Source organism: Lissotriton helveticus, chromosome 3_1 (assembly GCF_964261635.1).
Source record: "Lissotriton helveticus chromosome 3_1, aLisHel1.1, whole genome shotgun sequence".
Taxonomy (NCBI): Eukaryota; Metazoa; Chordata; class Amphibia; order Caudata; family Salamandridae; genus Lissotriton; species Lissotriton helveticus.
Window position 1 is genome coordinate 1,104,703,288 of NC_136061.1, and position 25,657 is coordinate 1,104,728,944.

A 25,657-nucleotide genomic window follows, 5' to 3' on the forward strand; every position below is an offset into this window, starting at 1 on the left:
ATAAGCATTTCTGCCCATATTCTGCATGTTATTCCCCATTTCCAACTGTTTTCCACTCTGATATTTCACCTGTTTTGGGCGAGTGGCATGTCCGGGTGAGAAGCCTGTGAACTATTGCATTCCCTCAACACTTGTAATTTGCAATGTGGCTGGTAACAGTGTAATATAGTTATTGCTTGCCTATATACCGTGTTAGGTTAGCATGAGCTTATTAAATGTTTAAACGCCATTTTACCTTTTGCTGCTTCTGCACACAACACATAATTGTTGTTTTAGCTTTCAGCCTAGAAGAGCGTTGTGATTTACATGAGAATAATGTGTTATTGCTCTGATATCAGCTTTGTTTGGTACACTGTCTGCACAGTGAGTGCTAAAGCCTTCAAGGATAACTCGACACAGTGTTGATGTGAGGTCTGATCTTCGCACCTTCCTAGACATAACATAAATGCAGCTGCTGCCAAAATCTGGCTTTACGCGCGTTTTATATTGCTTGGCTGAGAGCACACGTTAGACATTTGATGGTGCTTCGCATGCAGAGAGCTGGTGGAAGATGATGTGATCCTCTGCCACTGAGATTTTGAGGTATGGGCCCGCCCTCCTAAAACCCAAAGAGACCTTCTTAGATATAATATATACTAGATAGGGAGGGTGAGAATTAGGTGTTGTTAACTCCTATTCATTTCAGCATTTTAGCATGCTGTCACCTTTCGCGTTTTATGGACTAGTAACTATGCTGATAACTTTGCTTGTTATAATATGTTTGCTTGTATTATCTAAGATACTGCATTTGAGAACCCTGCATTAATAAATAAATATTTCAAATGTGCACGTGTCCTCTTTTACTCCACGTTCTGGTTTGAAATGATTGTATAACGAAAGAGTGTTCATGTGTTCCACGATACCTGAGGTATTCTAAGTTCATGTTCTGGTTTGTCTAAACATTGGGAGTTTGTTATGACCAATGAGACACTGTAGCTAGCTCGGTAAGGGGATTTTGGGTACTAAGGTGAGTTTTGGGCCACCCTAATTCACTGAGGTTCCAAATCTCTATGCACAGTTCTGTAGTAGAACGGAATCCCTGCTACATGGCGCCCATACGTTGGTGGTCTTATATCATGACACTCGAGTAGTATATAATTCAATCCTTAACCCCTTCACTATCAATTCCGGAAAACGGTGGTGTCGGAAAAAACCTACCTATTTGTGAAATAGGTCTTTTCAAGCTTGATTTTTCTAAAACGGTTTCCTTGAATTACTACCCAGTTGTGCTACAAAGTTTCCTTGGCATCTTTCCATTTCTGTACGGTCATGGCTGCAGTAGACATTCCACAGCATAGTCGCATTGCGGTGCGTAAACATTTGCTGAATTATAATGTCACTGTGGATGGTTTAGCCGTGATAATGGTGGTGAGTGCGGATGCAGCTTACCCATACAAACTCTTTTATTCGTGGGTGACATTTCTGGCTGTGGACGCAACTTCTGGTGTGTTCCACACGTACACTCCCTCCCCTGTGCCTGCTGAATATACTCCGTATAGGGCTCAGGAAGTACCTATTGATACTTGGCAGCATCGCGTTTGATTTGGTGGCGCCCTACCCCATTCTTTAACAGCTCCGAGGTTAGGTCCTTTGTCCATTCCAGGCGCGAATTGGCCTGTTTTGGCTGGATTTACTCCTCATCCTCAACACGGCAACTGTAACCTAGCTGAAGTTCGTAGACTACATGTAGTCTCGATTGCCGTAATTCGAGCTTTAGTACAATACATAGCCCGTAATCTTCCGGGTGGGCCCCCGGGAGGTACGGCGCTTCCAGCCGGACAGGGCGGAATGAAGCTCAGTCCCGTGATGGTCAATACTGTAATGGGCAGGCGTCCCCAGGATAAGGATGATTTTCCTTTCTGGCTTGCCGAGAAATTTGACCAGCTAGAGGCTGTATTTCCTAACACGTCTCCTGGTGAGAAACACAGGATTCTGACAATTAGTTTGCCCAAAGACTTGGCCCCTGAAATCGGTGACTGTGAGACCTGGGGTAAAACGTTCACGGCGGTCTATGCTAGGTGTTACGGCACTCCGTCTATGGCTGTCTTGCCTACGGTCCTTAAACGTGTTCAGGACGAGCACGGACCTGAGGCTGCGGTTGAATTGGGTATGCGCCTGTGTAGCTCTTATGATGTAGTTTGCGATCGCATACTTGCTAATGTCAAGGGAGATGCAGTGAACTTTCAGGTAGCCAATGCTTTGGCGGCGCTTCCCGATGCAGAAAAACCCCGTCAGTTGGCGAGAATTATTGTGGCGGCTTATAAAACCGTGGGTCGCAATAGTAGGGGACTCAAGCCTATTTCTACTAAAGAGAAAATGCAACCCCAAGGGCAGAAGTCTGAAACGGACGTTCAGCCCAAGTCCAAAAAACAAAATTGGCCTAAAAAACAAAAACAGGGAAAGCAACAGCAACAACAGAAACAGGAGTCTCGTCCTGCGTCTCCATTGCCTGCGCCCCAGAACGTATTTATGACTTGCGCGATCGCACGAAGACTAAATCACTTGATCATTTTCCGGTTTCTGATCAACGCTCTCCTCGTTCCTTTCAGGAATCATCGGCCTCGACGACCGGTGGTGGAGGAGGCCGAAGAGGTCGGGGTGGCCAACATGGACGTGACCTGCCCCGCCCGAAAGACTGTGCAGGAAAGCAAGACGGTTCTACTCCAAAGAGACCCTAGTTTCAAAAGAAGAACGTCGCCGCTTTAACAGCACACAGATATGCCACAGAAAGTGAGAACGCGGCTTCGGAATCTGACATGGGCTCTGACCTTGCTGGCCAGCGCGGCGGAGATTACCATAGTGTGGGAGGCCCTGCGTCCACTACTGAAGGTGACAGCGACTGACCATTATGTTGTGATAGAAACAGCTGATACTAGGGTTGCTCCCCCTGATAGACTTTATGAAATCGTCCTGTTAATCGAAGGTGACATACAACGTACCATAAAAGGGGTATTTTGGGAAAATCTTTCGTCTACGTATGACATTTTGCTTTCGGAGGCTGACTGGCCCCCACCTTTTGTTCTCGCAGCACCGCGAGGGGAGGAGGTAATCCTCCCCAATTTCACGCACACGTCTCGAAAGAGCATGCGCTGAAATTTGCAGAAGAGTGGGCTAGGGCTTTAGCGCCGGCTCTGTACCATACACATTGTGGTTGGGATAAATTGTCCCCTAGCCACGAGATTCCTTTACGGTCTCAGCCGCAGCCTCAACCTCAATATCCCATTCGGCGTGAAGCCAACGTTTCCGTCGCGGAGATCCTTGAACAATTGGAATATCAAGGAGTGATTGAAACATGTGTGTCACCAATGAATAACCCTCTTTTTACTGTGACCAAGCCAGACGGTTCATATCGTTTGGTATTGGATTACCGGCATTTAAACTCGCATTGCCGTAACTGTGCAGTACAGAATACTCACGGCTCTGCCTTAGTGGATAGTCTTGTGCGTAAGCGTTTTAAGACCACGCTTGACATTTCCAATGGTTTTTATGCCCATCGATTGGATGGTCTAAGTTCCCAATGGACCTCCTTTACTTGTGGCGGTGTGCAAAAACAAATTCGGCGTTTGCCTATGGGCTATAAGAATAGTCCTGGGATTTTTACTGCCCGCATTGTCTCTCTTTTGGAGAGGATTGACCCAGATGCATGCTCGTATGTGGATGATATTTATCTCACAGACGACGAACTTTGGGAGCATCTGTGTCGAGTAAACAGCTTAATTTGTACCTTTGCAGACATGGGTTACAAATGTAACTTTGCAAAATCGCACATTGCAGAGTACACAGTGTTGTTTCTGGGCTACGAGCTCAACAATGAAGGTAGAGGTTTGGCTCCTCACTTCCTGGAGAAATGCGCACAACTGCGCGCTCCGACGACACTGAACAAATTACAGTCTTTACTGGGTTTCTTAAATTACGGAAGGACGTACATTCCGGAATATGCCCAGCGTATCAAGCCTTTGTATGCTTTGATACAACCAAATTTTTCCAAATCATGCTGGCTGCCTGAGCATTCAGCTATTTTGCAATCTTTACAGGCTGATCTGCTCGCTTCTAAATTCTTACTGACTCGTGACAACCATACCAACCTGGTGATAAGAATCATCTCTGGGACGGTGGGTTTCACGTACCTTACTTTTAATCAAGGAGACACAGTACCTATTGCTTACAAGTCACACTTGTACACTTCGGCTGAAATGCGATTTTCCACTGTGGAGAAAGTTTTAACGGCTGTGCAGATGGCGATTCTTAAAGAACGTGCCGTGTCACAGGGAAAACGCATGTTGGTTGTTACCCCGTGTCCTGCTTTAGAAGCAGTTACGAAAGCCAGTGTACCAAATTCAAAAGCTTTGCACCCTCGGTGGATTCAATGGGCGGCTTCACTGACGTCTTCGGATGTCACATTTGTGTTTGACGCATCCTTACGGTCTCAGGAGTTCTTACAGTATGAATTTGTTCATCCAGCTCCGTTAGCAATGCGACCTTTGGAGGATTTCCATTGCATCATTTACACTGATGGTTCGGCGCAGGTTGCGCATGGCTCGAAACATGCCTACGTTTCCGCATGCGCCATTGTGGTTGGTGCCATGGTGAACGATGAGTGCAAGTCCAGAGTCGTGCACACGCAGACTCTAGGGGACTTCACCGCACAATTGGCGGAGCTTAGTGCTCTGATGCTTGCGTTGGAGTACGCTGATCCTAGTGTGACGACTCTTATTGTGAGTGATTCCTATTACTGTGTCCAGTCTTACAATGAAAACTTGTTCTTTTGGATTCAAAATCACTTTCGTGATTCCAAGGGTAGCACAATAAAACATAAAATGATCTGGGTTCGAGTGGCTGAGCTTAGGAAGCAGTTGCCACTCGTGTACGTGATTCATACTCTTGGCCATCAGCGTGTGGGAGTTCACGCTGTAGGTAACTCGCTTGTTGATGAGGCAGCGAAATCAGCAGTATCTACATATTTAGTTGCAGCAGTTACACGGTCCAAAAGTAAGATTGATGATGACATCTTGGCGGCGGTTGCTGCCACTGAGAAGGGAGGTAACCATCCTGCGGGGTTCCCTTCAATGTACACATACCACTTAAGTCCCGAAAAGGTTCCTTATGTGAAAATTCCTGAAGTTGGAGAACGGTTGATTCCCAACTTGGATCACAGGGCTACCTTGATTACAGCGGCGCATGAAGCTGTGGCGTCTGCGCATGCGGGCGTCTCAGCCACTGTAGCTCAATTACAACAACGTTTTTGGTGGCGGGGACTGTACAAACAGACGTGCGACTATGTCCTTCAATGTGACATTTGCCAGCAGATTAAACCTTCGACTGCTGCGTGTCCGCCACAGACACAGTTGTACATATGTAATAAACCGCTAGGTTGTGTTTATTTAGATCACTGCGGTCCTTTTTCTTCTGATACTGCGTATAAGTAAATCTTAGTAGCAGTTGATTCATGCACACGCTTTGTGTGGATATGGCCCAATCGCAGCACTGATTCACGGACTGTCATAAGAGATTTGCGTGTCTTTGTAGAGATTTTTGCCTGTGGCACCTTCCATTCGGATCAGGGTCCTGCTTTCGCCTCTAAGGCGTATAAGGATGCTATGAATTCGTTGGGGGTCCAAGTCAAGTTTTCGTCTCCATACAGACCTGAGGGTAATAGTGTAGTGGAACGAATGAACCGTGACTTAAAGCAATCTTTGACAGCACGAGTTATAGGCACTGGCAGAAACTGGTTGGCCCATCTCAATGGCGTGCAGCGTGCTCTAAACAATCTCCCTAAAAGGTCTCTGGGTGGGCGGACCCCATACGAAATGCTCTTTGGTATCAAGATGTTCGTCCCGGACCTTGACGGTCTAGACGGTGTGGCCCAAGCCACAACCTTTGACGTAGATGAACATTGTAATGTTTTACAAGATCTACAAAAGACCAGAGACAGTCTTGCAAAGGAACATTTGCCCTCCACATCGGATGCTGAGTTGCAGATCCCGGTAGTTGGCTGGCTACCCCAAGTTGGAGAACTGGTTCGAGAGAAGATCGATAACAAGAAAGTGTTTGGTCCTTCCTATCGAGCTCCGGTTCCCGTGCTTGGAGTGAAGGGCACAAGAACAGTCATTTTACCACCACTTCCAGGTCGTAAGGAAAACAGGTTTATCTCTATTGACAATGTCAAGATACACAGAGTGGCCGATTCTTCTTAGTATGACACCGGCGGTCTCCTGCCCTTCGATTGTGAGAAATTCTGTTTTGGCCACTACTTCTAATGCTGAGCCTGAAGTGGCCATCGAGATGCCTGCTGTTTCCAGTCCATTATTAAGTACTTTACCTGGTGATTCTGTTGATGAACTTGATTACACTTACCCAACTGACTTATCTATGCCTGATTTGCAGACACGTTTGGCCACAGAATCCAGATTTTCTTTTGACACTTTCACATAATTCAAAGAAGCCCTCACGTTTTGCGATTTATGCCAGTTTATTTAAAAAACATTTTTAAATTCCCCCTTGGACATATATCTGGCTGGTACTTTTTCAATTTACCTTTTTATGTCCATTGGTTTTGTGTTTTATTTTTTTCGAATCGTCAATGGACACTATGTCGAGGAGAGAACATGCATTCGGCATCTAAATGGAACTTTGGCCCCCCTTTCCTCGTCGCATTCAGCACATAGACTGAAGAGAGACTTAACTTTTGTTAACATCACTGCTTGGCCTGTCCTTGATGGGATTGTGTGGGATGCGGTTAAATTTCAAATCCATGGCCCTACTGAGGTTGTTAATGTCCCTAATGTGCTCAGGGTAAACATGGGAGATGTGGTGAAACAAAACATACGTTCTGATGATTGGGATATTCAGGCCGTAGAAGCGTTGTTTTCTGATTTGAAATATTATGCTGCCTTTGATGCTGAAGATTTATACTTAGATTCTGCTAATTATAGTGAATTATTTTGCTTCCAACATTTTGGCAATCATTATCTGCATAAAACGAGTTTCAGAAGGGGTACTGTAAATTACACGCAGTGGCAACATTGCCCAGCCCCTTTACAAGGCAGTTCGAGTACTTTTTTGAAAAAGTATACTTATTTTACCGACTTTAATCAGTCCAATCCCGAGTCTTTTTATTTTAAAATGACACAGAAGTCCATGTCCAAGGTTAGACTTACCGATACTAAATTGTTGTATTCGAAGTCCTTTCTAGACAAATTCGCTGTAGAAGGCTACGAGCTATGGAAGGAAACCATTGACCTTAAATCAGTTTGGGGTTCTAAAAGTTGGCAGGTACAAGGCACTGAGGCTTTGCACCGAGCATGTCTCATCCCAAATCATATGTTGTTTTTTAATTCTAGCATTTCACAAACTACATGCTTTGGATTGGCTACTTCTAAAAAATTAAACACACCTACCGTCCCTGATTTAGAGGAGTATTCTGGTTGGAGTAATATTACACAGTTTTCCATTAGGGAATTGCAAGCTCTAATGCAAAATTCATCCTTTAATATATCCAGTTTGGATCCAAAAGGTTGGCTGTTGTGGCACAGAAGCTCTGATTCATGCCAACGTCGTTTTCTGGGTTTAGCTGATGGATTTACACAAGTCGGGCCTGATCCCCGTTTTGATACTGACCATTCTGTCACCACATATTCAGTAGGCAAATTGTGTCAGAATTGGCTGAAACATTCTACATTGGCTGCAGTTAAACTGCATCTATCTAAACTGACTGATGATGTGGATTTAAATGATTTCATTAAAGGCCCGGCTAGTGGTAGATCTAAAAGATGGATTTATGCGATTTACAATGAAATCTGGAAGACTTCACAAATTGAGGCTGCTACACGCCTTAGAGCTATTGATCAAGCTAATTTAGAGAAAGTGCTTGCAGTTGTGGATAATAGTATTAACATGCTTTCTTCCCGCATTTACACGTTAAATAATATTGTGTCTTCTGTTGTTGATATTGTGCAGGATGAAGTGTCTGTGTTATACCATGGTCAGAATCAATTGCGTTCCATTATGCAATTTGTGTGGACCCTGCAGACGCTTAAGGCTGGTAAGGTGCCTTGGAATTACATGAACGTGTCCTCCCTCTTTGCCCCATTTAATTTGACTGACAGGCAGCGCATGCTTTCAATGCAAGATGCATCTTTTTCCATGTTACACATTGAGAGATTGGAGTCTTTACCGTTCTCTGTGGCTGAAGCCACTACTGCAACGTGGCTTATCCATGGGTTAATCACATTACCATTTGCTTTGTACAAATTTACAAATTGTATGCGATATATTGCGATAGGACGATATGAGCCACTGGGTAGTTCGTTTCTCCATGAGGCGTGGTCCCTTCCATTCACTTACAGATGCCTGAAAGACGGGAAAGAAGTTTATCTAAAAGGGGTGGAGTGCACGGAAACACCAGATCACTCATTAATATGTAGACACATTCAATTGCACGGTTCTTGTAACCAGGAACGGCCAAATTTAGCCTGTGTTTTGGAAGGTACTCCGGTTCCCACAATCGTCCCCACTTTCACATTACTGGCAAACGACAGTTATTTACTTTTGAATAACGAAGACTGTTGTGGGTTAATTAGAGGTATCGCTTATGTGGTTACAGTATCAGAACGTGTTGTGTGTTGCAAAAACGTTCTGTATCCTCCTACACATGGGAATTCAGATGTTTCCATCTGGCCGCGCATCCCAACCTTGACAGCAGAGTTCAATGGTATGAGTAGAATAAGAGCCCTTTTGTCTCTAAAAGAGGTGGCCCTGAGTTCGGCTCGTGAAACATTCGTCCTTCACGTAGCTAACACCCGCATAGAGGTGCAGGCGCTATTAAATACTGACTTGCCATTGCATTTCAGCGAGCTGATTCATTCAATCTTTAAGGCCTCCTCCACTTCTGGCCAAGCACACTTTTTTAAAATAGTTAGCTGTGGTCCCGTGACTTCCTTCGAGAAAATATTTGGAGTTATCCCTGCTTTCTTTCATTCTATATTTTCAAGCCTGTTTGGTGGCTTTCCTGTTTTGCTGGCGCTGGCTGCAGGCGTTCTGGTGATATTTTGTTTTATTAAAAATGGATGCCCATCCTGTGTTACACGCCGCACAGCCCCACCTGGCACTGTTTCGCAACAGGATGCTTGAATACTATGGCACGCTGCCGCTTGCGACCTTAGGCACAGCATATGGATTATAATTTCGATTTTCCTATTTCACATGTGTCCAGCCTGTTTTTCGTTGCCTGAGCTGCGATTTCGACTGGGCCCTTGATTTGTGTCTCTGCAAGACGGTGTCTCCTTACGTCGATTTTAATCATCTGATGAGTCCCATCGTTACTCACGAGTTGGTTTGCTCTGGCAAAAGGATTATGGCCTTGGCAGCGATGCATGGACTAATGGGTCAATGGAACATAATGGCAGCAGCGCAAGGTTTCTTGGCACACAGCTATATTGAGAACCCGCTGAGTTGTCCTCTGATGATGCTAGAGGCTCCGGTGCTGGAGGAGCACGTGTGTTCGTTCCCACTATTAAATTGGATGGCTGAACTGTTTTCGGATGATGACAGTGACTTCATGCTGGAGGCTGTTGCTGCATATTTTGCATATTCAGTCCTGTCCTAAAGGCCTTCGGAACTGTTTGATAATAACCCAGTTCTTACTTACAAATTTTTTGAAAATACTAAGTAAATTTTTCACAACCCAGACCTATTGACTTGAGCAAAAGTGAACAATGGATTGGCAAGTTGGAATTTTTTCAAATTGACTTATGAAAAGGTTTTTTTTCTTTTCTCACCCAATTTTTAAATTTGACTTCGCTCATAGTTCTTGAACTCTGCTTTCATACTGTGCCCCTTGCCTTATCTTATCTTATCTTATCCGTGCTCGGATCATGGGGGGATGTCATATAGTTATTGCTTGCCTATATACCGTGTTAAGTTAGCATGAGCTTAATAAATGTTTAAACGCCATTTTACCTTTTGCTGCTTCTGCACACGACACATAATTGTTGTTTGAGCTTTCAGCCTAGAAGAGCGTTGTGATTTACATGATAATAATGTGTTATTGCTCTGATATCAGCTTTGCTTGGTACACTGCCTACACAGTGAGTGCTGAAGACTTCAAGGATAACTCGACACAGTGTTGATGTGAGGTCTGATCTTCGCACCTTCCTAGACATAACATAAATGCAGCTGCTGCCAAAATCTGGCTTTACGCGCGTTTTATATTGCTTGGCTGAGAGCACACGTTAGACACTTGATGGTGCTTCGCATGCAGAGAGCTGGTGGAAGATGATGTGATCCTCTGCCACTGAGATTTTGAGGTATGGGCCCGTCCTGCTAAAACCCAAAGAGACCTTCTTAGATATAATATATACTAGATAGGGACGGTGAGAATTAGGTGTTGTTAACTCCTATTCATTTCAGCATTTTAGCATGCTGTCACCTTTCGCGTTTTATGGACTAGTAACTATGCTGATAACTTTGCTTGTTATAATATGTTTGCTTGTATTATCTAAGATACTGCGTTTGAGAACCCTGCATTAGTAAATAAATATTTCTAATGTGCACATGTCCTCTTTTACTCCACGTTCTGGTTTGAAATGATTGTATAACGAAAGAGTGTTCATGTGTTCCACGATACCTGAGGTATTCTAAGTTCATGTTCTGGTTTGTCTAAACATTGGGAGTTTGTTATGACCAATGAGACACTGTAGCTAGCTCGGTAAGGGGATTTTGGGTACTAAGGTGAGTTTTGGGCCACCCTAATTCACTGAGGTTCCCAATCTCTATGCACAGTTCTGTAGGAGAACGGAATCCCTGCTACAACAGGGGATACCCTTACTAGTCCCATTGGGAATTGCGGGCCACTATAGGGCCTCAGTGTTTACATTTCGAATTTAAGCTGTACATTTAAAAGGTAACATAAACTTAGAAACTATGGGCCTGATTCAGATCTTGGCAGGACTACTGTTGTCCCGCGATGTTTCCAAGTACTCTGTCAAGCTGATTGTGGTCCACCTGCATTATTTAGATGTTGCTGCAATAGACAGTTTCCTGCTGCGGCGACGGTCTTTTCAGCTGGCTAACAGTACTCCATCACTGTCAGGTGAACGAGTTTGCCCAATTTAGATGTTCTTGTTGTGCTGTCAGTGCCCTGGCGGTGGATCCCTGAAGGAGCAAGGCCATGGTGATGTGGAGTATTACTCATCATTATCTTACTACATGTATATGTTGTGAATCTTTCAATATGTACGTAACGTTTAATGCCATTTTTATATATATTGCATTGCACACCAACAACATACACGCACTATTGTATGTCCTCCCACAGTCACCACAAGTACAACACCCACATCCACCACCATCCAAAAATATTTTTTATGTGTCAATACAGGTGTGTACATTTAACCATAAGTTGTAAGATGAACACCTATTCATGACACATAAAAAAAATTGCATGTAAGAGCAATGTAAAAAAACACAATGAGAAAGCTAATGTTTTTTTTAATTTTTTTTTTTAAAAACCTTTATTACGCAGTAGTAGCAAACAAATACGGGCCTACAACCTTCCGGCCGGCCTCGACATCTATTGAATCAAATTAGCAAGCTATATGGCGACTCGGTAGTATATCGGAACAAAGTACAATCAACCTGAATTACACTGGAGATATGCGTACTACCGAGAAGTAGGAGAAGTGAAGGTTCATTTTTAAATTTTGTAGAGTACACCAAAAATAGTAGGAGCTGAGAAGGATCGAAGTCCAGACAATCTGTCTAAAACATAAGCGGGCGACTTCCAACAAAAGAAATCCAGCGAGCAGTGATCTAAGTCAAAATGGCGGCATATAGAGAAAACAAAAGGATGAACAATCCCACATCATGTTACGTGCCGGTCGCTACCCACCCCATATCGATCCATCCCACTACCCAGGGAAAAAAGGGAGAAATAAAGAACATAAAAAGAAAGAAAAAAAAGAAATAGGGCCCATAGAAACTGAAACGGACAAAAGAAGACCCCTCCCCCCCACCCTACACACATGCAGAGGCTACGGCCACCCCCCCCAGCAGTGTGTCTGTCGCCCAAAAAGAGTACCCGAAATACAGAAGTAGAAGAAAGAAAGAAGGAAAAGGAGAATCAGTGAAGATCGGAGGAGGGCCAAACATTTGTGAACAAAACAACCAACATGTGTAGTCTCGGCCGCCCCTCCCCGGACCCCCGAACCGATGCAGAACCAACGTTTAACTCCCCAGTCCGTCCATCACAATCCAAACAATACAAGCAACAGGAAGCAAAAAAAGGAAAAACATCATCAACCTTGTCCCCTCCGATCGAGCGCAACGACGAGGTCCAGTCGTAGAGCAGCCATCTTGGATGGAAAAAGCAGACGGAATGACAACCACAATACAGGGCACTGTCCACCAAGGTCTGTCCACCTCAATGTCATGTGGTCTACGGCTGTACAAAAAAGGGGGTCACACAGCCGCAATCCTCGAAAGTCGACCGGCCAAAGCAATAGTAACAAATCCAGGATAGGACAGAAAGACATGCCAGGAGAACACAAAGGAGTCGCCCGACATGGCGTCCAAAGGCGATTCCTCAGCCACTGCACAGATCCAGAAGCCCCACACTGCACCACAACCAGGACAGGCAATACCGCAGCGGTATCAAGATCTTGGACCTCCGACGCCTCCATGTAGATCTGGGTACGCAGTTCACGGCAGCCGAGCACAGGGTGTGGCGAAGTGCCCAGCACACGAAAACCAGCACGGCCAGTCGAGGGCACTGCGGGCAGAATGGCATCTAGTCGGGCCCCCAGGTCCCGGGCATTGTCAGATAGGGCAGCTCGCAAAGTATCCAGAGCGCTCAGAATATCATCAATCGCCAAAGACGCCTCAGGAGAAGCGGGTGCTGCAGCTCCCTGCACATGGGGCTCACAAACATATGCCAGTCCCAGAGACTGTTCGCCGACATCCATTATAAGCAGCCGGTCATCACACCGCAGAGCACAGCCACGTCGGGGGCACAGGGGCCGCACACTCCGTTTCGACACCGCACTCGATTGCAATGCAGCGTCGGTCGTCGTAAACACCCTCAGTAGCAGCCTGGGGTCGTCAGTTTCGAGTGCCGAGCGCTCGGTTCAAAGTGGCACCCACCACAGCACTGGAAGACGAAGAGGCTCTCAAAGCCGTCTACAGGCTGGAGAAAGAATACAATGTATCACTGGCCGCGACATCATCGTGTGAGCGCGGAGGAGAACAGGCTAGAATGGCTCGGTGTGGCGAGTAAAGCAGTGCGGCAGCCGCTCTCCGCCGGCCGACCCCGCACCGTCGTCAATGGCCGCTGTTGTTGTAGTCAGGGCCGGCCGTCTCCGAGGAACAAAGACTCGGCCACCGCCCTCCCGCTCCAGAGAGGAAGCAAGGACGCCCTGTCGCTTCTGCCACAGGGAGCACGCCGGGGAGCGCACCGTTGGAGTCAGGATCACCTCCCGGTTCCGACACACCAACGCGGTCACAGGATAACTTGCAGGATCTATAGCTATTTGGGAGGAAAACGAGAGGGTCGGCGGAGCCGAGGAATTAGGCGGCCATCATGGTTGCAGGCTAGGCTCCTCCCGAGAAAGCTAATGTTATCACATGATCCATAGTGAGACAAGTGACACAGACATCTAACTTAGATTCCGGCACAACGGGGTTGCTCAGCCTCATGGTCAAGTAGCAGCAGCAGAGGAAGGACCTAAACAATTGTGTTCTAAATGGAATTGGAAGTGGGAATCTGAAAAAGGTAAGTTTTCACCTCTTTTTCTTCGTGTCCGCCAACCTGCGTTTGGAGCTTTCCCCACCACAGTTGCCTTGACAGAAAGCCACATCGTAATCGTCTAGGCGGTAGTCATGACAGGACTCCCTCCGACAGACGCTTATGCTTCTGATGCCATCGAGGAGGGAGCAAGATTCTGGCAGAGGAAGCGGGACACCGACGGTCTTCTCTCCAGAGACCCCTCAACATCTACATTCAGTGGGTAGACTGCCAAGTTGGTGGGTGGGAAAACTGTTGAAAAAGCAATGGCGACACCATATCCACAAACATATAAATCAGGCCTTATGTCTTAGGAACGTTGCTGCAACCTACTGCTATTCAAAGTGTAACATTTTTATCTAAAAGTACATTTTCTAACTTCGAATCATGAAAAATCTTCAAACTGCATTTTAACAGCATATTGATAACTGTTGTATTTTTACCATCTACAATGCTAAAAATACTGTTGAAGAGTTTTCATGTTACCTGCATACGTTTTAGCCATTGTGAGATGACTTATTCCATTCCCTCTAGCACAGCTTTCTCTCGTTCAATGATTATTACTGTCATTCATACTTTATCTCTGAAGTACAATGTCCAAATGAAGAACTTCAAAGGCTTCTCAGCAATGTGACCTCCCTGCCAATTTCTCCACAACCAACCTGCAAAGGCCCTTTATAAGACCCAAACCAGTGATTCTCTTTGAGAAGAAGGGGCTTTGTACACTTAAAGGTTCATTTCACATCATGAGATGGGAGTAGATGTGCCCAGATGTGGTGGGATCTTTATATGATCCTCAGTGGAAGAAAGTGGATTATTTTTTGGGATGGGTCGTTGCCCAACTCAAGGAATAATAACAGTAACTAGTCAGGGTGAACCCTAAAGTCACTAAATTAGCCTGAGCTCTGATCCCTGGTAGCTGTGGCACAGAGCAGACAAGCTTAACTTAGGGCAATTGGTAAAGTATTTTTGATCTATAACAACAGTAATAAAGTTAAAACATCACATAATAAAAACATAAAATGGAATTAGAAAACAATATAGTACATTTTAAATAAAAACAACAAAAAAGCACAAAGTGGGAATGGCAGTCAATTGAATAGGACTTGGTCTCGACTTCAGGCTTACTGCGACAAAGCAAGGTTCTGATACATCAAACAATTTATTTATTTATTTATTTATTTATATGCTTATAAAGCGCCCGAGTCAATTCCCAAAGGGATATCTCTGCGCTTTTTTTGCTTGCACTGGACAGTTAACTCTAGGGATACAGCTTTGGAAGAGGGGATAGGCTAAATTTATGACAGTAAAAAGAGGTGTGTTTTAAGTTTTTTCCTAAATGATTCTAGATTCCAGTTCTGTTTCAATGCGGAGGGTAGGGAGTTCCAAAGGATTGGTCCTTTATATGACAGAGCTTGACCGCATTGTCTAGCTCTTTTTATCTTAGGGACCTGTAGCAACTGGTGGTTGCTTGAACGTAGAGTGCGTCCAGGGATGTAAGGGACAAATTTTTTTTTTCGGTATTTGGGGCTAGTTCCAAACAGGCATCTGTGTATTATACTGCATATTTTAAATTTAATGCGCTGCTTTACCGGCAGCCAGTGTAGTTGACGGAGTAAAGGGCGGGAGGGTGTTCTGGGAGGAGCGTTGAGGGCAAGTCTTGCGGCCGTATTTTGGACAACCTGTAATTTATCCAGCTGTTCCTCATTTGCCGATAGATACAATCCGTTGCAGTAATCCATTCTGCTTATAATTAAGGTCTGAATTAGTGTTTTTCTGTGATTGTCCGGCAGGAATGGGAAGACGCGTCGGAGTAACCCCACCACATGAAAACAAGCACCAGCCACTTGGGTGGTGTGTTCCTTCAGTAGGAGCGCTTGGTCTAGTTTGATACCCAAGTTTTTTGCTGTTGGCTTGGGGTTCGGGACTGGACCCAGTTCCAGGGGCCACCATTCTGGGGACCATAGCAAGGTCGCCCCCCCGAATAACATGACCTCGGTTTTGGATACATTGCATTGGAGGAAGTTCTGAGCCATCCAATGCGCCACTGCTCTCATCCCATCCGCAAAAGTTGATTGAATTGCCGGTGTGAGAGTTTGGAATGGGAACAGGAGTTGGGTGTCATCAGCGTATGACACCGGGGAGAAACCATAAGATCTTATCAGATTTGCTAAGGGTGCCACATATATGTTGAAGAGCGTAGGGCTCAAGCATGAGCCCTGTGGCACTCCCTTAGTTAGCTCCCTTGAGGATGAAGAAAGGGATCCCAGTCTGACAACCTGAGTACGGCCTTTAAGAAAGCTTTGCAGCCATGACAGGGCTGCTCCTTCTACCCCCACATCACTCAACCTTTCGAGAAGAAGTTTATGTGACACCGTGTCGAAGGCAGCGGACAGATCTAACAGCACTAGAATCACTGAGCCCCCCCTATCAAGTGACATCCTGATGTTGTCGGTCACTGAGAGGAGGGCTGATTCTGTGCTGTGATTGGGCCTGAAACCAGATTGAGATAGATCCAGGCCCTCCGCTGCCTCGATGTATTTCGACAGGTGTGTATTTACATGCTTCTCAGTGAGTTTACTGAGGTAGGGTAGAAGGGAGATGGGTCTAAGATTAGAAAGGTCCGACCAAGGTAGTGTGGTGTTTTTCCGAATGGGATTAACCACCGCTTGTTTCCACTCCGATGGCACCTGTCCTTCTCTGAGAGATTGATTTATAATTGATTGAATGAATGGGCCTAAGAGGGAATTTAGAGGGGCCATCATTTTGGCTGGTATAAGATCATTGGGGGAGCCTGATTTTATGTGGCTAGTTAGGAGGGGGAAATCTGTATTAGAAACTGGGGGGAAGGAAAGTAAGGATGTTGTCTTTTTTTGCGGTGTAGTGGGGGCGGGACTATCACAGTAGGAACTGGTAGCCTTCACAATTTTCTCATAAATTGTATCAATTTTGCTCTCGAAAAACAGGGATATCACCCCAAATAATTTACAATCAGACTTACTCTTTTCTATGGAGCTCAAATTTCTCCAGCAGGGCAAGCCTTAAGCTGTGTCCGAGAAAGGTGCATCGAAACCAGACACCTTTGCTGCAAGGTCCCCCTGATGGCTGCTAAGGCCTGGCAAGCCCAAACATTTTTCAAGCCTCAACTTTTCAGGGTTTCTGGAGCAGCTCCTATGGGTCACTTCTAAAGGACCTCAGAGACAGCACTTAAGGGCTAGGACTCACTCCAGCAGAGGCCACCAGGAAGGCCCAATCTAGGTCCAGTTGGTACTGGTGAACTGATCGTTTCAGGAAAAAGGCCTCTTGCAGCTTATTATGCCCTTGTAGCCATACAGGAGGTCAGCCAACTGAACCGTGGTGCAGACTTCTTTGACCTGGGTACAATATGGAGCAGTTCCAATCTTTCAAGGCTCATCTCAGGTCACAGGCAGTAGGGCCAGTTCTATTCTGATCTACTGCAAGTCCAGAAAGTGTTCTGAGGAAGATTCCTTAGGGGGCAACGTTTATGGTTGTCACTAGTCAGTGGGTGGGGGGTAACTCCTGGCCCCTCCCTAACTAATAGAGTAAAAGGTCCCAGGAGCAACCCTACCCACTTTTGCAGCAGTTCATATTTTCTCTACTGCAAACAATCTCACAGTGCACTTTAGTCCCAAAATCCAAGATGGGAAACAACTTTCCACTTTTGAAGATCCTGTGTGCCTACACAGAGGTATGACCGGGAAAATGAGCAGTCCCCTCCGCTGTGGTCACTCAAAGCCGGCTCTGGGGGCAGCTCCCCTCCTTTGAAACATATGCAAACTAATCACTGAATGACTATTGTAGCTGTTTCCTTTAAAAAGCTACAGATTAGAGTTTAGAAGCTGACATATAAATTGACATTTTCTAAGATTCAGCTCCAGCCCTGCCAGTGAATATAACATTTGGGCTTCTTCACTGGAGGAGCAACACAATTTTAATTTCCACTTTTAAATATCAGGCATCCTACCTTGTGGGCAACAAGGTGCATGTAGAGGTGACTTAATTTTATCAAAAGCAAGGTTTCCTGCCTGTTAAAAATTGTTATTTTGACAGGTGTGACAGCGGGTCTTAAGGCAGCCACAGTCAGCCTACACATTGTAGGCCTAAAGTCTTTATTTACAGGCCCACTCTGGATGGCACAGTAGGTGCTGCAGTGTACAGGTGGCCTTTAACTTCCAGGCGCTGGGTGAATTTCCTACCCCATATACTAGGGTGAAATTCCGACTCCATATACTAGGGATGCATAGGCAAGTCAATGAGGAGTAAGCCACTTTAACCTTTTTTAAAGGGGGAGCACTAACAGTGTACTCTTGTTTAGCAAGGGTAGAGTGTAAAAAGTTCAAAAACAAGTAAAACTAGAGTCCAGAAAAAGGAACAACAATCTGGGGCGACCATGAAGAAAAGGTGGATTTGCTAAACTTGGATGGCAGGAATTGGTCAACATTTAGTGGAGGTCAGGTAGAGCTGGATAAAAAGCTCCGGAGGGCTTAGTGTTGCCATTTTGGGGGTTGTAGCACAACGTACATAGAAAGTACAAGAATTTCAGATTCATTTACGTCATCAATGTTGCCATTCAGAGTTGCAAACAATCTAAAAGGAGATTGTTGATCAGAAGATAGACTGCCTCTTGCTAGAATACTCACTTACCTGGTCAGGGACTGTGGAAAGATTGTCTCATGCCTTTCCCTGAATCACCAGACCCATCTGGTCCAAGAGCTTATCAGTCCTGTTTCCTAAAAGGATTGAATATCAGGGACATACTATCCCCGATTCCTTTTACACTATTCCTCACTCTTCATTTATGTTGTTCCAGCAGTGGTTGTGCACCCTTGAGTTAAAGAATGGCTTTAATATTAATCTTGTATATAATCATTTTCATTATTTTGTGATTAATGTGAATCATGAGCAAGTTTTTTTGTCCGTATACCAGAGCCTGGAAATTTGGAACAAACACACGGTCTCCCATCTAATAGGTCGCCTATTTTCAAACTGCATACATTTTGTAAGTTTTTTCATACAAAAAAACCCAATCAACAAGCTTCAGAGAGTGCTAAAAAGTGTGCTTCTACTTTTTGATTGCATTTATGTTTCTCCATTACCCGATGATCAAGCAAAGGGTAGAAATGAGTACTGTCTACTTTTGTTACAAGAACTTCAGCAAAAATACTCGTCAAAACTGCTCTTCCCAGACCACTCAACAACATGGCTCAGATTGGAAGACAAAGTCACGGCGGTCCCCTCATGCAAATTAGGTTGCGCCCGCCACACTGGTGGGCGCATCCTGGCCCCTTAACATTGCGGGTGGATCTGCTGGCTGCAGAACCACTCGCAGTGTAAATGGACTGTGCACGGCATTCCCATACACTACATGGCAGGCATGTAGTGCATGGTAATGAGCGGGGGTACCATAGGTACCCCCCATGGGGTCCTACAACAGGCCCCTAACAGCAAAGACCGCAAGCCTTTCCATGGCGGCGTGGCTCATTACCGCACTCATCATAATATGGATGGCGGTGTCTCACAGACACTGCCACCATATTGTGATCTTTTTTCGCCCGGTCGACCGACGGAAAACCGGCGGATGGTCTTTCCGTCCAACGGGGTCCCCCCGCCATACTAATATGGCGGGGGAAATGGGTGGCGGCGGAGGGAAATGTAGGGCAGATCGCCACCGTCTGCCCTACATCGTAATCAGCCCCTTGGTTTCTCTGTCGGCAGCTCTCCATACTCTTTACCGCCCCCTGACCACACAAATAATTGATAAAAACTGAATCTGATTCACATGTGGGTGACCTTCTCCAAGAATTTTTGAAAGTGTAATTTACTGCAGAGTAACCTATTATACAACCAGTATTTTATATTCTCGAAACCGATAAGCTCTCCTGCAAGGCCTCTCTTTCATGCAATGCTAACATATATTTGTATTGTAGATTAGCCACGACCCTATAGCTCTATCAACTAATCAGGGATTTGTAGAGCGTACTACTCACCCGTAAGGGTCTCAAGATGCTGGGAGGGTTGGGAGGGGCACTGGGAGGGGGAGGGGGGTTCGAGCAGCTCAGAGTTCATTCGAAGTGCCAGGTCTTGAGGATCTTTCTGAAGGCTTGTAGTATTGGGCGTCGTCTGATGCTGAGGGGGCGTTCGTTTCAGGTCTTGGCCGCGATGTAAGAGAAGGATCTCTCTCTTTCGGCCAGGGCGAGGTCAGCGGGGCGGAGGTTTCTCTTAGGGGCATGGAAGAAGATTCTTTTGTTGAGGTATTGTTTGATATTATTTACTCACAAATTCACACTCCCTTAAGGGCATGACCTTCGATATCTGACTAATTATTATCCCGTCTAACTAGCATGAAGCCCCACATAATTTCCATCTATGTTTCTGATCCCTACACATGTTCATAAAACCTCCTTCCAGCTATGCAGGATCCTTTTCCATAAGGCCCCACCTATTATCTTCCTACATTTTAGAAAAATTACTTTCATGCATGGACTTAGAAACCAATGCCTTTATCTTTACAATCCATAGCACATGCACTGGTACACAATCAAAACTAGTAACAATATCATAACTGACACAATACATTAGCATGTGTATGACGCACTGAGTGATGCTCCACAGTTTTCAATGTACACACAATAGCACCATAATGGGAATACGTGTATGTCTCTGTGAATGTGATTAAATTTGGATGAGATTAACCACTTGGCTGCTAAGGCACCTGATGATCTTCCATTGACTTTCCATTGAAATCAATGGAAAGTCCATGACGAGTTACCCTTGTCATTAGCGCTGAAGTGGTTAACCAGATGTCTTATCTTGTTTGTTTTGTTGTTCTTTTGAATTTTCTTTTTGCGTCCTCTTCTTGACAGTTTATTCGGTTTAGTGTGAACAAAGTGCATTATAATACATATTTTTTTCTATAACATGTTTTCGGTTTTTGTTACCTCAGTGTCATATGTTTAATACTTTTATGTTCATTTACTTTTCCCTGCATTATATATGCAGCCTTGAAAAAGCTTCAGTCTCGCACGCCGACTGAGGGGCAAAATGGGTTGGCTGATTCTTGTCCTTTTAGTTCTTGTTGCACTAAGCATTTATACTATAGAAGATTCTTTTATAATAGATTTTGCAATATAATGCTATAGGATAGGATAGGATAGGATGTGAATTTATACAGCGCAAATTGCTGCCCGGAGGCGTCCAGGCGCTAAGAGTACCATGAACCCGCAAGAGAGCATATAGGGAGGCTAGGATAGAGTTAGTTGGGCAGAATGAATAGAAAAGTTTTCAACTGTTTGCGAAACGCAGACAGATTGGGGTTGGCTCTGAGGTGCAGTGGAAGGGCGTTCCAGGACCTGGCAGCATTATAGGAAAACGTCCTTCCTCCAGATCTAGACCTTTTTATTCCGGGGGCCATTGCGAGGAAGGTCTGACTGGAACGGAGGCTTCTGCTAGGAGTATAGTGGGTGATTAGATCACGAGTAATCCTGGGGTCAGTGTTCCAGAAGGCCTGGTGTGCTATACACATTGCCTTGAACATAACTCTATGGCGCACCGGTAGCCAATGGAGGCTTACCAGCCAGGCCCTCACTGATTGTCTGCGGGGGAGCTCGAGCAGAATGCGTGCTGCGCAGTTCTGCACTATCTGGAGCCTTCTCAGAGTATATTCTGGGGCGCCAAGGTAGAGCACATTGTTGAAGTCAAGGCGTGACTGTATTAAGCCCTGTAAGGCCACCTGTTTGGCTTCCATGGGGAGAAGAGGGAGGATTTTCTTTAACATCCTCATGATGCCAAAACAGGTGGCTGAGAGTTTTGTGGCTTGTACGTTAAAGGACAGAGATCTGTCCAACCAGACTCCGAGACTCTTAATATTGTTTTTTGGAATTGGAGGGGAACCCAGACAAGGCGGCCACAGGGAGGCGGGCAGGCTAAGATCTAGGGGGCCTAGGAGCATCAACTCTGTTTTGTCCCCATTCAGTTTTAGGGACGATAGGGACATCCAGGTCTTCACCTCCTCTAGGCACTCTCTAAGCCCGCCTGGTACAGGCAGGTTGGCTTCCTGCGCCAGTGAGACCACCAGCTGCGTGTCGTCCGCATAAGAGATGATCTTAACCCCAAATGGGCGGACGACATCAGCCAGTGGCCTCATGTACAGGTTAAAAAGAGCGGGGCTTAGAGAGGAGCCCTGGGGGACTCCGCATTTCAGAGGTCTGCTTGTGGACACAGACTCGCCCTCGAACACTCTGAAGGATCTGTCCTCTAAGAAGGATTTAAACCATGACCAGGCTTTGTCCTTGATCCCGGCCCGGGACATATGGTACAGCAAGGTGTCATGGCTGACCGTGTCAAAAGCCGCGCTGAGATCAAGGAGGATCACTGCCACTGATCCTCCTTGATCCAGGATTTTTCTGGCTTCCTCGGTGACCATGAGGAGGGCGGTCTCAGTCCCGTGTTTCGGTCTGAAGCCCGTCTGGGTGGGATCCAGTAAGTGGTGGTCTTCCAAGAAGTTTACCAGTTGTTGGTTTATATATTTTTCCAGGATCTTGCTTGCCCATGGGAGCAGGGAGATGGGTCGATAGTTACGCAGGTCAGTGGGGTCTAAATTAGGCTTTTTCAATAATGATCTGACCATGGCCTGCTTCCATACGGTCGGAACAGTGCCAGAGAAGATTGAAGCGTTTAAAACCTCCCTGATTATGGGCAGAGTGGTCTGAGAGGCTGCCATTATTATGTCTGGCGGGGCTGGGTCGTCAGGGGATCCGGTTTTTACTTTCCGTGCTAAGGATTCGAGGGTAGCGAGATCCAGAGGAGGGAAGTGAGTCAGAGTGGGTAGGTGATGACTGAAAGGGGAAAATGTGGGATCCAAAGGTGGGGCTAAGGGGGTCAGGTTTTTGGGGGGAAAGGCTGAGTAGATGGTATTTACTTTCTGATGAAAGAATTCCGCAACATTATTGCAGTGGGTGATGGACTTATCCGCCTGCAGGCTGAGGGAAGGTTTCGTTAGTTTTTTAATGATTTGAAAAATTTCCTTGGGTTTTGATTTTGCGAGCAGAATTCTCTCGGAAAAATATGTAGCCTGGGCCGCTTTTACTAGAATTTTATATTCACTGATGGCTTCTCGGTAGCAGGTTTTATTGTTTGCTGAGTAGTCAGAACGCCATCGTCTTTCCGATTTCCTGCATAGGCGTTTCTTGTCCCTGAGAGCCTCCGTGTACCACGGTGCAGTTTTCTGGGAGCGCTTAAGCGTAATTTTCTTTTTGGGGAGTGTGTCATCTAGAGATTGAGTAATCCAGTTAACATATGCCTGGTTGGCTAGGCAAGGGTCATTGTTGATAAGGGGTGGATTACTAGCCAGTTTTCTAGACCAGCGTCAACTGCTAGGCGGGACCAAGCTCGCATGAATCTCGTGATAGGTACGGGCGGTGAGGGTTTAAGCGCAGTCCAGCTTATGGGGACCAAAAAGTGGTCCGTCCAGGGCAGGGGAATAGGTAAACTTGTTAGAAGATCTAAGCAGTTGCTGAAGACAGGGTCCAGCAGATGGCCCTTCACGTGCGTGGGGGTAGTAACACGTTGGGTAAGTTGCAGAGCTGCTAGATCATCTGCTAAGGTCGAGGCTGTATGGTCTAAAGAGGAGTCGAAATGAAGGTTAAAATCGCCTAGCAGAGTGAAGTTGGGTGTAGTGCTGACCCGTTCAGCCACGCTTAAGGGTAGACTCACGTGAAACTGCTTCAGGGGGCTGGGGGGGCGGTAGATGAGAATGCCTGAGAAGCAGCTATTAGGTGAGAGTTCAATGTTAAAAGCGAGGCTCTCACAGTCCGGGATGGTTTCAGGGACAACTCGGCAGTGAAGCTGTTCTTTATGAATGATTGCCAGGCCTCCTCCTCTCCCTTTAAGTCGGTCTTGCCGAGAAATTTGGAAGCCTGGTGGAAGAGCTTCTATGACCGCTGGGTCGGCGTCAGAGGAGAGCCAGGTTTCTGTTAAAAACAGTATGTCTGGCGTGTGTTCCTCTATTAAAAGCGTAATTTCAGCCCTGTGTTTAGGTAGAGAACGGCAGTTCAATAAGAACATGCGGAAGTCATGCAGTGGTTCAGTAGTTATTTTGGGTTTGAGGGGGTAATAGCATTTGGGGCAGGCTTGCGGCAGAGTGTCAACTTGATAACTATGTCGACTGCAAATGCTGGTAGATGTCCTGAGGCTATGGAGGGTTTCAGCACTGTAGTGTATGGGATCTGCGGGCCGAGTTGCAGGGGGACCGGCCCTAGGCCCGCACTCGGCGCGGACGAGCGCAGACGAGCTTGCCTTATGCACGCCTTCGGCGCGCAATCGTCGCGCCCGCTGCGCTCGTCCGCTGCGCTTCCGGAACATGCACATTGTTATGGGGCAGGGAGGGGGTGTGGCCTCGAGGTGGGCGTGTCCCTCATTTCAGCGTGGGCGATGGCGGCTGGCAAGAAGCCCACGAGCTCTCCCTCTCAGCGCTAGATCCGCTGATAGGAGTGCTTTCAGGCAAGAGGGGTGCAGGTAAGGTATTAATTTAAAATCAGAACACAAGTATTTTAAAAGGTAAGAAAATGTGCAAATATCGCAATTCTAGCTCCCGGCTGTGCCTCAGGAGGGTTTGAGTATTCTCTATAGAATCTGTAGTGCTACAAAGATGAACAATACAAATGTATCTGTAATATTCTACATACTCATACATTGTCTACCCTAAAATTGCCTAAATGTACTTGCTTTTTTTAGATTAAGGGTATATCCATGTCTAGGGTTAGTGCTAATCAAAAACAATATTTAAGGCCTTATTATTAGTTTGGTGGTGCAGGAGCGGGTCCGCCGTGCTCCAGCACCGCCAAACCCGTGCAGGAACTGCCCGCCTGATCAGGAGTTTTCTCCTGTCTGGCAGGTGGTTCTTCGGCGTTCTCAGGGCGGTGCCTATGAAATAGGCACCGCAATGGGAACGTCAAAGATAGTACCTGCATGGTATGGACTGCTGCAGTCCATGCCATGTAGGTACTGGTGTGCATGCACGCATGACGTGAGGCACCAGGGCCCCCTTTGTTTCTTCACCGCCACACTTTTCATGATGGTTGCACTGCCATGAAAAGTGTGGCAGTGAAGAAACTCGCAATATGCTTAGCGGGCCGCAGCAGCCCCACCACGCATATTTCGGCCTCAAGACCACAGCGCCACTGCCACGGATATTTGATCCCTCGCAGTTGCGATGGTCCCAAGGCGGCCGGTTATCCCAGGTCTTAATAGGTTGGTTGGAAGACCACCATCGCTGTGCCCCCGCAAGTCTGGCGGTCTGTGGACCACCAGACTCATAATAAGCACCTTAGCCTTCTTGGGAGGTGTGGGTCCCAGGATGATTACCTCTTGTTTCTTCCTACTATAGATATTTTCAAAACACTTTTCCCAGCATAATATTGATGACGGACACATGTCAAGATATTGCTAATTGTAAATAATTGGATTATTGACTGAGGGGGTTGGAAGCCCCACTCAGGCAACAACAACAATCCTTGTCAGGGTGAACCACAAAACTTACTTAATTAATCTGTGCCTAACCCTCTAGTACTTTGCACAAATCAGTCAGGCTTAACTTATAGCCAATGTGTAAAGTTTCTATGCAGCACAGAAACAGTAAAAAATAGGGAAAACCCAACACTTCACTAGAAACCGGTCCCAGGATGCTTGTTTCCGGTCCAGGGAAGACATGGCTTGGCAGTTCGTGCTGGATCGTTCCCATGAGGCACAGGTTCAGACTGATTTGCATATGGCCATGTCTGAACTGGGGTGGCAGAGTGAGCTAAAGAATGATGATAGATTAAA